Genomic DNA, 13319 nt, shown 5'->3' on the forward strand with positions numbered 1-13319 from the left:
AGCATTCTCTGGAAGACCTCAGGTGCTGGGCTTATTCTCATAGGCATTCTCAACCACCTGTATCTCCCATAGGGTGTTGCAAATGTGGTGAGATAATTCGATGGATCGTCCAATTGTACATGCCAGAAACCATTCTTTACATCGCAGACCGTAAATACTTTTGCTTTTGAAATTTCAGGTAAAATGTCCTCAATTGTGGGCAGAGGGAAATGGCTCCTTTTTAAAGCCTTGTTCAATGGTCTAGGATCTATGCAGATTCTTAACTTATCCAGTCAGTGCTATGTTCTACTGGTGTGATTATACCTCGTTCATGGAGATTGTTCAGCTCCTCCTTTAGTGGTCCCATCATTGCAACTGGTACTCTCCGCTTTGGCAGTTTCACTGGCTCCACCCCCTGATCTATCTCTATCTTATAGTGACCTGGCAGACAGCCATCTCCTGTGAAAACGTCTTGAACTCTCCTGTTATTTGTTTCATTGTCCATTGTCCGACTGTGTCCTCTCTGTCCATCCTTGTCATAACATTATCCACCACCAGGATATTCTCAGATTGTACTTCAACCAGCTTCATGCCCTGGACTGATCTGCTTCCTAGTAACGGTACCCCAGAGTGTGCATCAATAACCATAAATTCCAGTCTGTACAGCTTTTTGTTACATGGATTTCTCAATTTCAGATGGCATTTGCCTACTGGTTTTAGTGTACTTTTATTGTACATCACAAGTACTTGGTCTGTCTTCTGTATTTGAACATCTGGATTTACTAAGTTTATGGGGATAGTACTTGGTCTGTCTTCTGTATTTGAACATCTGGATTTACTAAGTTTATGGGGATAATGTTACACGTTGCACCACAATCCAACTGGAATTTGACTAAGCTGTTTTCGAACAGCATAGCGGCGAACAGTTGACATGGCTGCCCATCTTGGCTCTTTGTGACTTTGTTCACAGTTTCAGTTGTAATGCTCCATATATCCTCATATTGCTCACTCTCAGTTTCCATTAAATTGTTTACAACTTTTCTTTGTTCTCGTTTTGATTTGCACAATGTTGCGAAATGATTGTCTTTTCCACATTTCCTACATGTTTTCCCATAAGCTGGACATTTCCGTTTGTCTCTTTCGTATGCGTCTTTCCACAAAATTTACAACTAATGACAGCTTTCCGTTGGTCATCCTTTCCTGGTCTGTGTGCCTGTACCTGTTTTAAAGCATGAATTTCCTCCACCACTTTTCCCTCAATGGTTTTGCTGTTCTCCCTGGACAATTCAGTAGCCCTGCAAACCTGTACACATTTTTGCAGAGTTAAATTTTCCTCTCTCAACAATCTCTCTCTCAGATTTGGACTATTCGTGCTGCACACAATCCTGTCACGTATTAGAGAATCTTTTATATCACCAAAATTACATGTGCTAGCAAGCATTTTCAGTTCCGTTACATACTTGTCGAATCCTTCATCAGTTCCTTGATTTCTTATAAAGAAACGATATCTCTCAACGGTTTCATTGAATTTTGGGTTGCAGTGTTGATCAAAAGCTTCTATTAATAACTTCACTGTCCTGCCCTCCGTTGATGAGCCCAGTAAGGTTTCACATAACTCTCTACCAGTTTCTCCTACCAGGTAGTAGAAAAGTTTTACTTTCGTACCTTACGACACCTCTGCCAAGGTCAGATCCAGATAAAGCTGAAATTCCTCTTTCCACGCCTTCCATGTCTTTGCCAGATTGCTTGAATCCAGCGTCAATGTCGGCGGTGGTTTTAGTCCAAGTGTGCCATCCATCTTGTCCGACGAGGCTCGTATCAGCGCCAGGATTCGTGATCTTCACTAGCACGTTATTTTCTTTTCCCCCTTGCGAACTTCGCGCTGCACGGCTAAGCACTAAAAAAAGACATGTACGCGGTCACGGAGAAAAGAAAAAAAAATCTCGCCGCTGCCACCATGTTTCACTCTTGTTCATTCTCTAGAGTGAGTATATAAATAACTCAGACCACTACCATTATGTTTGTAACTCTCTGTTTACTGAACAACCTTGTATACTTCCTTAACAGTGCCAGATACTAAAAAGTCCGTGCTACAACATGAGTCAAATAATCACATTGTTACAAATGGGTCCAATGAAAACAATTATTATTTATAACTGTTACACTATTTCAAAGTAATGATTTATAAACACTCACTCCTTTTTATTAATTATTTGAATGCAACCACCATGTAAGCACTTCACACAATCATGGATAGAAAACAACAAACAAACAAAAAAAACATAAAACATTCTCTCCTTCTGGGATAAATCATGTCAGACGTATTGCATGCCAGCTGTGCCCTCTGTGGAATGCGGCTGTGGCGGTCCTCCAAAAAGCCCTTATCACCGAACTCTGTATCGCTTAAAAAAAAGGGGAAAGCGCGCGAGTGTGCAGCCGCGTTTTTTTTCTCTTCAACAGGTGAGGTGTCAACCTCTTGGCGCTTGAGTTCCCTTCCGCTCTCCCGCGAAAACCGTGCGCGCTCTTAGCATCAAATAAACACGTTTACTATTATACCCAACTAGGAGGGTGCTACACTCTCCCCCCACCAAAAAAAATCGTTGTGTTCTCATAACGAAGGGAAATACATTAGTCACATTGGATAACACTTGAAACCAAATATACTATAAGCAACATTATAGAAAATTTCACAAGTTAAACAAACTGAAAACTATTTTGCAGTTAGCCCTACTAAATGATGAAGCTATCATCTGTATTTAGGTGCACCTATCCAAATATACCGTGTAGAACAATATCGCACTGGACACTTAGTAGGCCTACCTATGTTTGGCTCTCCAAGGAAATCATATTCTAAATGGTTTGGAACTTTCCTGATTCTCTGAGATCTTCTGTATGTTCCAACCTCTTCATTAGCAGTTTGTACTGCCCCTTCATTTCCCACAGAAGAATCAAATATCTCTGGGGCACTACTTTGAGCTCCTTGGGAAAATTCCAGAGACCTTACTGTAGCTCCACAATCATCACATAATTCCACAGCAGGACTTCTTAAGTTGAAGCTCCCAGACTCTTCATCCGTGACTTGCTCTCTAGCATTCTCTACATGCTCTGATCCAACAGGGTCTAAACCCATACAGGAAGGTTCTGGGAGATCATGACCAGTAGCACCTCTGGAAGGTGCTTAAATCCATTCTCCATCCTCATCATCTTCACTGTCCGAATCTTTTCCAGAACCTGGCAAATCGACAACTTCTTTATCTTGGACTTTTTGCACATCACTCATCTCCTGTTTCAAACATTGGGTTCTTTCTCTGCCCTTGTTCTCTCTCAAGTTCTTTTCTGGGAGTTAGCATTACTGTGAACCTCAGGCAATAATCTCAGATTCTGTTCCACTGGAAGCAGATGATTTCGGTGAAAAATGTTTACAGGTCCCTCACCATCTTCTGGCTTCACTCGGAAAACAGGTAAATTGGGCATTTGGCTTTCAACAATATATGGCTTGGAACTCCATCGATCAGCCAATTTCTGCTTCCCTTGCAATCCAAGATTTCGAATCAGTACTCTATCACCGGCAGCAAGATGAGAGTAGTGGATTCTTTGGTCATGTCTCTTTTTATTTCCATCATTCTTTTTCCCAGCAGCAGCTTCGGCCAACTCATATGCTACCCTCAGTTCATTTTTCATATTCCTGACATACTTCTGATATGACTTTACTGATGAACTGTCACTTGAAACACTGAAACTCAAATCAACAGGCAGTCGGGCTTCCCTCCCAAACATCAAAAAATAAGGGGAGTATCCAGTTGCATCATTGCGGCTGCAATTATAGACATGTACAAGGTGCCCAATATGACGACTCCATCTACATTTTTGTTTTGGGTCCAGAGTGCCCAACATGTCAAGCAGAGTCCAGTTAAACCTTTCTGGTTGAGGGTCACCCTGAGGATGATATGCAGTGGTTCTCGTTTTTTTCACATCTAATAGATCCAACAACTCATTTTATTAGCTGACTCTCAAAATTTCTTCTTTGATCGGAGTGTACACGCTTGGGTAGACCATAGTGAATAAAGTACTTTTCCCACAGTACTTTAGCCACAGTGGACGCCTTCTGATCCTTGGTGGGAAAAGCTTGTGCATATCTTGTGTAATGGTCTGTAATGACTAGAACATTGCAAGTGTTACTGGAATCTGGTTCAATGGAGAGGAAATCCATGTACACTAAGTCCATTGGTGCACTGCTGCTCAAATGATCCAAAGATGCAACTCTCTTTTCTCTGTATACACCGAGCACAAGTTTGACAGTACTGCTCCACATCGGTCTTCATATGGGGCCAATAGAACCGATTCCTAACAAATCCATAGGTCTTCTCAAAACCCAAATGTCCAGAATCATCATGCAATGATCGTAAAACAATCTGGTGAAATTTCTGTGGCAAAAGCAATTGTTTACACTTTGGTTTGTTGGGTGGCTGAGTGCAGCGGTACATCACTCCATCTTCCATCTTCAACCTTCCCCATTCCTTCAAAAGTAAAGAGATATATTTGTGTTTTCTCTTGTTCACCATGTGAATATCTCCCTTTCTAAATGCGTTCCACAGCTCACCCAACCAAAGGTCTTCCTGCTGTGAGGCTGACAGATCAGATAGGTTCAGTTGGGGCAGTGATGCAGTGCTTAATGTAGCTAGGTTGCAGTATGCTGCAGGTACTGCCTTAACGGAGCATCCTAAACAGTTAACAACTCTGTTGAATGAAGGACAGTTAAGCTTATTAACCTCCAACAGCTGACACAGGCCTCTCACTCCATTAGAAGAAATGCTTATCCAGTTCTCATCCTCCACTGGGGTCTCATGGGCACGCCGAGACAAAGCATCCGCATCTGTGTTTTGCTTGCCAGGTTGGTATTTGAGGCTGAAATCATAGGTTGATAGAGCTGCCAACCATCGATGTCCTGCAGCATTCAATTTGGCAGATGTCAGTATGTAAGTAAGAGGATTGTTGTCAGTTTGTGCCTCAAACTTGGCCCCGTACAGATAGTCATGGAGCTTTTCTACCACAGCCCATTTTAATGCCAAAAATTCTAATTTGTGTACTGGGTAATTCCTCTCAGTGGGTGTTAGGCTTCTACTAATGAAAGCCACTGGCTGCAAACCCTGCCCCTGGTCTTAATATAGGACACCTCCTAATCCCTCACAGCTTGCATCAATGTGCAACACATAAGGTAGTTGAGGATCCGCAAAAGCCAATACAGGTGCCTGAGTAAGTTGAGCTTTTAGAATGTCAAAAGCTACTTCACATCTCTCATCCCATCTATCTCCAAATGGCTCAGTAGGCTTAAAGTAGACCCTTCCTGGCTCTTTCTCCTTATGTTTTTCTGCTGCCTTCTTCTTAGGCAAGCAGCCTTGCAGTAATTGGTTCAGTGGGTAAGAAACTTGGGAAAAGTCTTTGACAAACCTCCTGTAGTAACCACAAAAACCCAAGAAGGAGCGCAGTTCTGATATAGTCTAGGGTCTGGGCCATGAAATCACTGCTTCTATCTTGGAGGGATCAGTTGAGATTCCATTTTGAGAGACAATGTGTCCAACATAGCTGACAGATGTTTGGCAGAACCTGCATTTATCAAGTGATAATTTTAGTCCTTCACTTTTCAGGCGATCCAAAACCTTAAGGAGGCGCTGTTCGTGTTCTTCCAATGTTCACCCAAACACAATGAGGTCATCCAGATATGCCAAAACCTCCAATAAATTCATGTCCCCAACTGTTCTCTCCATAACTCGCTGAAAAGAGGCTGGAGCTCCCGTTATACCCTGAGGCATCCTTTCAAACTGGAAGAACCCAACTGGGCAAATGAAAGCTGTCTTTTCTTTGTCTTTTTTCACAGAGAGGAATTTGATAGTATCCGCTTCTAAGATCCAACACACTAAACCACTTGCTTCCACTAAGGCAGGCAAGAGCGTCTTCAATTCTAGGGACAATGTATTTATCTGGAATTGTACGTTGATTTAGGGTTCTGTAGTCTACACAAATCCGTATTTGTCCATTCTTTTGTCCACTACTACTATGGGTGATGCATAAGGGCTCCTGGACTCAGTAATAATACCAGCATCCTTCAGTTTTCCCAAATGAGTCTTACATCTTCAATGTCAGCAGGGGCAAGCAGGCGAGACCTCTCCCGGAAAGGTTCATCTTCAGTTAGCCTGATTTCATGTTGAGAACTCTTAGCACAGCCCATATCAAATTCATGACAGGAGAAAACATCTTTCCTCTCCAGCAGCTTTTGAGCTAGTCTTTTCTTCCAATCTCCGGGCAGAGAAGAATCACTAAAATCAAAGGAGTCCAAGGTCAACTGATTCTCAGCAGTCATCTCTCCAGGGGAGGAAATATGTGGCACAACCTCTACTGGGAAGATGTGAGCAATTGGCATACCCCGCTCCAAAGTAACAGCCTGATTGGATATATTCCGAACAGTGACTGTGATCCTTCTTGAGTGTTCAACTGGAGTGTTCTGCACTTCTGGCCTCACCAATAATGCCTCAGGAAACCGTGGCTCTTCAGGATGATCCACTAGCAAAGTTTTATTAGAAGATTTTCCTAAATATTTTGGAATCCCCCTAACTCTTACCGTCTCACCAGGAGACAATATGACAGGCTTTGGGTGTGAAAATTACACTGTACCTTGGCTTAAATCCATCAGTCTGGTCAGCTGTTATCCTCATGGCCCTTTCAAATGCGTCTTTCATGATGGGATGAACCACTAAAGTGTTCAGGAAATCTTTTCCAACCTTTTGCTTGCATGCCTCAATCAGTTTTTTCACCACAGATGTATTTATTCCTACTAGAATGGATGCTTCACCCTTCATTACTGGATCCGGACACACCAGCACCAGTGCATCAATGGCCTCAGTTACTCCAGTTACAGATCCTGGAAACTCGAGCCTCAAAGACAAACAACCGTCATAAGGGTATTGCTGAGAACTTAAACCCCATATCTCCAAATTTCCAATTTCCATTAAAGGTAGATGCTTAAGGTACCTCTCATAAAAGGATCGATAGAGAAGAGTAACTTGAGACCCACTATCAAGTAAAGCTTTAGCATAAATGCCCTCTATCTGTATAGGAAGGATAGCGCTAGGCCCAACTAGCCCTGATGGGAGCACAGCTGTCTTTTTGTTTAGTTCATTGCACTGGGTAGAACGTGTCTTTTGAGGAGCTTCAGCCCGTCCCTCTACTGAGCCCCGGGGTAGTTTCATGTCACCCTTCTCATTTTAATGAGTCGTTGATTCACTTTTCTCAAGTTCTCCTCATTTACACAGTCCCGTTTAAAGTGGACATCCTCTCCACATTTATAGCAGAAAATGTTTTCTCCACCGCCTGCTTTGCTTAGAGCACTTCATTTATTTAAACACACCGCTTATGAGATATTATCACAGATCAAATTAAATTTGAGTTTCAGCACAAGTAAGGCTCACACATAGAAATCAACAATAAATATATAGGTATATATAAAAAAAAAAATCGTTGGCGCGCTTAGTTGGAGCTCATATGCAGTACATAACTTCACGTGTACTCACGGTATCCTTCCAGAACTTTTCCCCACACTTCTCATTTTCCTCCTTGGTTAAACACAGGAATCTCACAGCTCCGTCTGGGATGACGCCAGCAGCTTCGTCTTGATGCGGGATTTATTTGCGTTCCCTAATTAGTTGTTGCCTCCTGTGATATTTCTGACACTACTTATTTGCATTTTCTCCTTAGATAAATCATGTCAGACGTATTGCATGCCAGCTGTGCCCTCTGTGGAATGCGGCTGTGGCGGTCCTCCAAAAAGTCCTTATCACCGAACTCTGTATCGCTTAAAAAAAAGGGGAAAGCGCGCAACTGTGCAGCCGCGTTTTTTTTCTCTTCAACAGGTGAGGTGTCAACCTCTTGGCGCTCAAGTTCCCTTCCCACTCTCCTGCGGCGTTCTTAGCATCAAATAAACACGTTTACTATTATACCCAACTAGGAGGGTGCTACACTTGAAACAAAAGAAACAATATTTGAAAAATACTCACAGACCCCACTAAACAACTGAAATGATTTCCACTTAAACTGCCTGTCTCCTCGGTCTTTATATACCTGGGAACGGTTCCTAAATGCAGACAGACAGGTGGCCCCACCTCTATGGGTTCCACCAACAAAGAACATCAAACATACTGTCATTTGAAGTGACAGTAATAAACAGCTGGAAATGCAGAAAAATAAAACACGTAACTCAGAAACAATAAAAACAACAATAAACACACATAAACAATGTTGTGCTCTGTTAGCCTCCTATCTTTTCTTTTCCATCCTCTTTATTATCTTTAAAGCTCACCTCACCCAACAGCTTGTCCACTTCTCAATGAGCAGCTTAAGCTGCTCAATAATCATTTGAAACAGAGCAGAACCAAAAATTCAAGAAACAATCATTGTCATAAAACCATAAAGTAACCATAAAATATACTGCTCAAAAGAATTAAAGGAACACTTTTTAATCAGAGTATAGCATAAAGTCAATGAAACTTATGGGATATTAATCTGGTCAGTTAAGTAGCAGAGGGGGTTGTTAATCAGTTTCAGCTGCTGTGGTGTTAATGAAATTAACAACAGATGCACTAGAGGGGCAACAATGAGATGACCCCCAAAACAGGAATGGTTTAACAGGTGGAGGCCACTGGCATTTTTCCCTCCTCATCTTTTCTGACTGTTTCTTCACTAGTTTTGCATTTGGCTACAGTCAGTGTCACTACTGGTAGCATGAGGCGATACCTGGACCTTACAGAGGTTGCACAGGTAGTCCAACTTCTTCAGGATGGCACATCAATACGTGTCATTGCCAGAAGGTTTGCTGTGTCTCCCTGCACAGTCTCAAGGGCATGGAGGAGATTCTAGGAGACAAGCAGTTACTCTAGGAGAGCTGGAGAGGCCATAGAAGGCCCATAACCCATCAGCAGGACCAGTATCTGCTCCTTTGGGCAAGGAGGAACAGGATGAGCACTGCCAGAGCCCTACAGAATGACCTCCAGCAGGCCACTGGTGTGAATGTCTCTGACCAAACAACCAGAGAGACTTCATGAGGGTGACCCAAGGGCCCCATGTCCTCTAATGGGCCCTGAGCTCACTGCCCAGCAGCATGCAGCTCGATTGGCATTCGCCATAGAATACCAGAATTGGCAGATGCACCACTGCTGCCCTGTGCTTTTTACAGATGAGAGCAGGTTCACCCTCAGCACGTGACAGAAGTGAAAGGGTCTGGAGAAGCCATGGAGAACATTATGCTGCCTGTAACATCATTCAGCATGAGCAGTTTGGTGGTGGGTTAATGATTGTCTGGGGAGGCATATCCATGGAGGGTCACACAGACCGCTACAGGCTTGACAAAGGCACCTTGGCTGCCATTAGGTATCAGGATGAAATCCTTGGACCCATTGTCAGACCCTATGCTGGTACAGTGGCTCCTGGTGCACGACAATTCCTGGCCTCATGTGGTGAGAGTATGCAGGCAGTTCCTGGAGGATGAAGGAATTGATACCATTGACTGGCCACCACACTTTCCTGACCTAAATCCAATAGAACACCTCTGGGACATTATGTTTTGGTCCATCCAATGCCACCAGGTTGCACCTCAGACTGTCCAGGAGCTCAGTGATGCCCTGGTCCAGATCTGGGAGGAGATCCCCCACAACACCATCTGTCATCTTATTAGAAGCATGCACCGATGTTGTCAGGCATGTATACAAGAACACAGGGGCCATACAAAGTGCTGCGTACAATTTTGAGTTGTTGCAATTAAATTTTGGCAAAATGGACTAGCCTGCCACATAATTTTTTCACTCTGATTTTTGGGGCGTCTTTGAATTCAGGGCTCTGTAGGTTGATCATTTTCATTTCCATCAAACGATGTGGCATCCTTTCGTTCCTAACACATTACCCTGTCTATATCAGTATAGATATCCAGGAGGATTTCTTTTTCCCATTGAGATCTGATGTGTTTTCAAAGTGTTCCTTTAATTTTTTTGAGCAGTTTATGTTTTGTTTCACTTGACTCTCTTGGAATTTTGTCTTTGAGATTCAAAATTCAGATGCCAGCCTAAGTACACCACCACTGTTTAGAATGGCATATTACCATTGGCACATGTGTCTAGCAGTATGCATCGTTGCCATCAACCAATGTGGTGACTAAAACGCAAGACAATTCACAAAAATGGTTGGCTGCCCCCACTAAAATAATAGAGATAATACAAATAATTACTGAATCAGCACCATTGTTTCTTGTTTTTGGTTTATCTGCAGCCGTAAATGTTTTTAGATGGGAAATGGAAAGCAAATTTAGTTTGGTTTCCTATAATCCTTAATAGTAATGATCAAAGCTGCAGGGTTCAGCTTTCATACTGTTTCACAAAATTGACCCAAAACTTATTTTTGCATGCAATTTCACAACTAGAAAACGTAAAACTTACTAACATTTGGTTTTTAAGTTGTTTTTTCGTGGAAAGAAAGGAATACTTTTTCCCTAATGGCTATTCCACAGCTAAAACATTGTCCCCTTCTGTCCCAATCTTCCTGGACTTCTTCCATGTGGCTGTACTGTACATACACTCATCTACCTTGTGCACTGCCTGCTAGCACATTTACATTGTTGGTTCCGCCTTAGCTTAACCTCAGATGACTCACTTAGGGTCAGAAGTAAAATCATCTGCACTCAATTCCATAAGCTGATCCAAACCAGGATCCTTTCAGAGACTTCCCAAAAGCCAGATACGAAGTCCACTGGATTTGAGTAGACTAGAAGTGCACCTGAAGTTCTCTCAGGTACGTGTTTTTGATCTGCGACCCGCTTTCTACATACTGCATAATAAATACATAATAAATGTTCCTAGACTTTTCCACATGGAGAAGAGGTTGCAGATCAGATGAAAATATATGTATTAATGTAGTAAATTTGGCAGGTTGCTAAACAATATTTAGTTTTCACATTTTTTGAAACATAAAAGTCAAAGTTTTCCTACAAATTTAATTTTGTGATTATTATTTTGCTCATCATTAATCCTTAATGTTACAGAGAAAGGCTACAAATGTAAGGCAAAATGACACCATCACCAATGGTACTATACAAAATAAGTTAAATTCAGTACTTAATGTGAAGATGATGCATGCTATGAGTCACACAAGACCCTAAAAGTTGCAGCCATTCCAGTGTTAGTGGCAGCCCATCTCAAGGACACCACAGCATTTGGCCTAAAGTCATTATATGCCGTCTTAGTTTTTTCTGTATTTTAAAGGATCTCCTTTGCATGCCATCTGGTTTTCCAAGAAACTTTAATTATAATTTAACTACGCTGAACCTTTTCAGTTTAGACCAATAATAATCAGTCTCTTTAAATTAAGGTCACTTTTTTCCTGCAGAAAAGACATTGAGTACATGTGATTTATATTCTGTAAGAATAATGTCATTTATCACACTTTGGTCCACACCTATGGGAAAATAAGAGAATAAAAGTGATAGGGTTAAGGTACTGCTCTGTAGTAGAGGTGATTTTTGGGTTTTTTTTTTGTGTGTAATGAATTGTAATGCTCAATGGGAAAATAGTATGCAAACGTTAAAAAACGTTAAACGTTAAAGACGCATACAGCGCCACCCCGCTGCCTGCGCTTGGGAAAGCAGATCATAACCTGGTTCTGCTCCAGCCTCACTACAAACCAAGAGTGAGGGAGCTACCTACAACCACACGCTCATTCAGGAAGTGGTCCCCTGAGGCAGAGCAGGCTCTGAGAGACTGCTTTGGAACTACGGACTGGGATATCCTGCAGGGATCACATACTGAGAACACTGAGGAGGTTGTTGACTGCACAACTGATTACATCAACTTCTGTATAGACATTGTAGTTCTAGTAAGAACAGTACGCTGCTATGCTAACAACATCAATGACATCAAGGGCCTTTTGAACCAGAAGAAAAGGGCTTTTAAAGGCGGTGATCAGCATGAGCTCAAACGTGTGCAGAAGGAACTCCGAGTCCAGCTAAGGGTGGCAAAGGAGCAGTGCAGGAGAAAGCTGGAGCAGAAGTTGCAGAATAGCAGCATGAAGGAAGTGTGGGATGGGATGAAGATCGTCACTGGCTGTAGCTCGAAGCGGAGTAACACCATCAAGAGAGACGTGGAGAGAGCAAACCAAATGAACAACTTCTTTAACAGGTTTGACCACCCTAACCCACTCTCACCTCGGAGTACTGCATCCTCCAACCATCCTTCTGCTGATACCAGCATAGGAGAGACATTCCCACCCACAATTACAGCAGCGCAGGTGAGCATAGAGCTGAGGAGACTTCGTGCCAGCAAAGCAGCGGGTCCAGATGGAGTATCGCCATGATTGCTGAAGGCCTGTGCGCTGGAACTGGGGAGTCCTCTACAGCGCATCTTCAACCTGAGCCTGGAACAGGGGAGAGTCCCGAGGCTTTGGAAAAAATCTTGCATCACCCCAGTTCTAAAGGTATCACGTCCTAGTGAGCTGAATGACTTCTGACCTGTTGCTTTGATGTCACATGTGATGAAGACCATGGAGCAGCTGCTGCTTCACCACCTGAGGCCACAGGTCCACCACGCCCTCGACCCTCTGCAGTTTGCATACCAAGAGAAGGTGGGAGCGGAGGATGCCATCATCTATATGCTACACCGATCCCTCTCCCACCTGGACAGAGGCAGTGGTGCTGTAAGAATTATGTTTTTGGACTTCTCTAGCGCCTTCAACACCATCCAACCTCTGCTCCTTTGGGACAAGCTGACAGAGATGAGAGTAGATTCACACCTGGTGGCATAGATCGTGGACTATCTTACAGACAGACCTAAGTATGTGCGTCTTGGGAACTGCAGGTCTGACATTGTGGTCAGCAACACAGGGGCGCCGCAGGGGACTGTACTTTCTCTGGTCCTGTTCAATCTATATACATCAGACTTCCAATACGACTCGGAGTCCTGCCATGTGCAAAAGTTCGCTGATGACACTGCTATTGTGGGCTGCATCAGGAGTGGGTAGGAGGAGGAGTACAGGAAGCTAATCAAAGACTTTGTTAAATGGTGTGACTCAAACCACTTACACCTAAACACCAGCAAGACCAAGGAACTGGTGGTGGATTTTAGGAGGTCCCGGCCCCTCATGGACCCCATGATCATCAGAGGAGACTGTGTGCAGAGGGTACAGACCTTTAAATATCTGGGAGTGCAGTTGGATGACAAATTGGACTGGACTGCCAATACTGATGCTCTGTGTAAGAAAGGTCAAAGCCGACTATACTTCCTTAGAAGGTTGGCGTCCTTCAACATCTGCAA

The 13319-nt window shown here is 43.1% G+C and overlaps 1 protein-coding gene across 2 annotated transcripts in view; it reads left to right on the plus strand.

Moving 5' to 3' along the window:
* The window catches only part of LOC120518942 (butyrophilin subfamily 1 member A1-like), a 61508-nt gene that overhangs the window by 46735 nt on the left and 1454 nt on the right, over nucleotides 1–13319 (plus strand). The gene's annotated exons all lie outside the window — the stretch shown is intronic.

Source organism: Polypterus senegalus, chromosome 18 (assembly GCF_016835505.1).
Source record: "Polypterus senegalus isolate Bchr_013 chromosome 18, ASM1683550v1, whole genome shotgun sequence".
Taxonomy (NCBI): Eukaryota; Metazoa; Chordata; class Cladistia; order Polypteriformes; family Polypteridae; genus Polypterus; species Polypterus senegalus.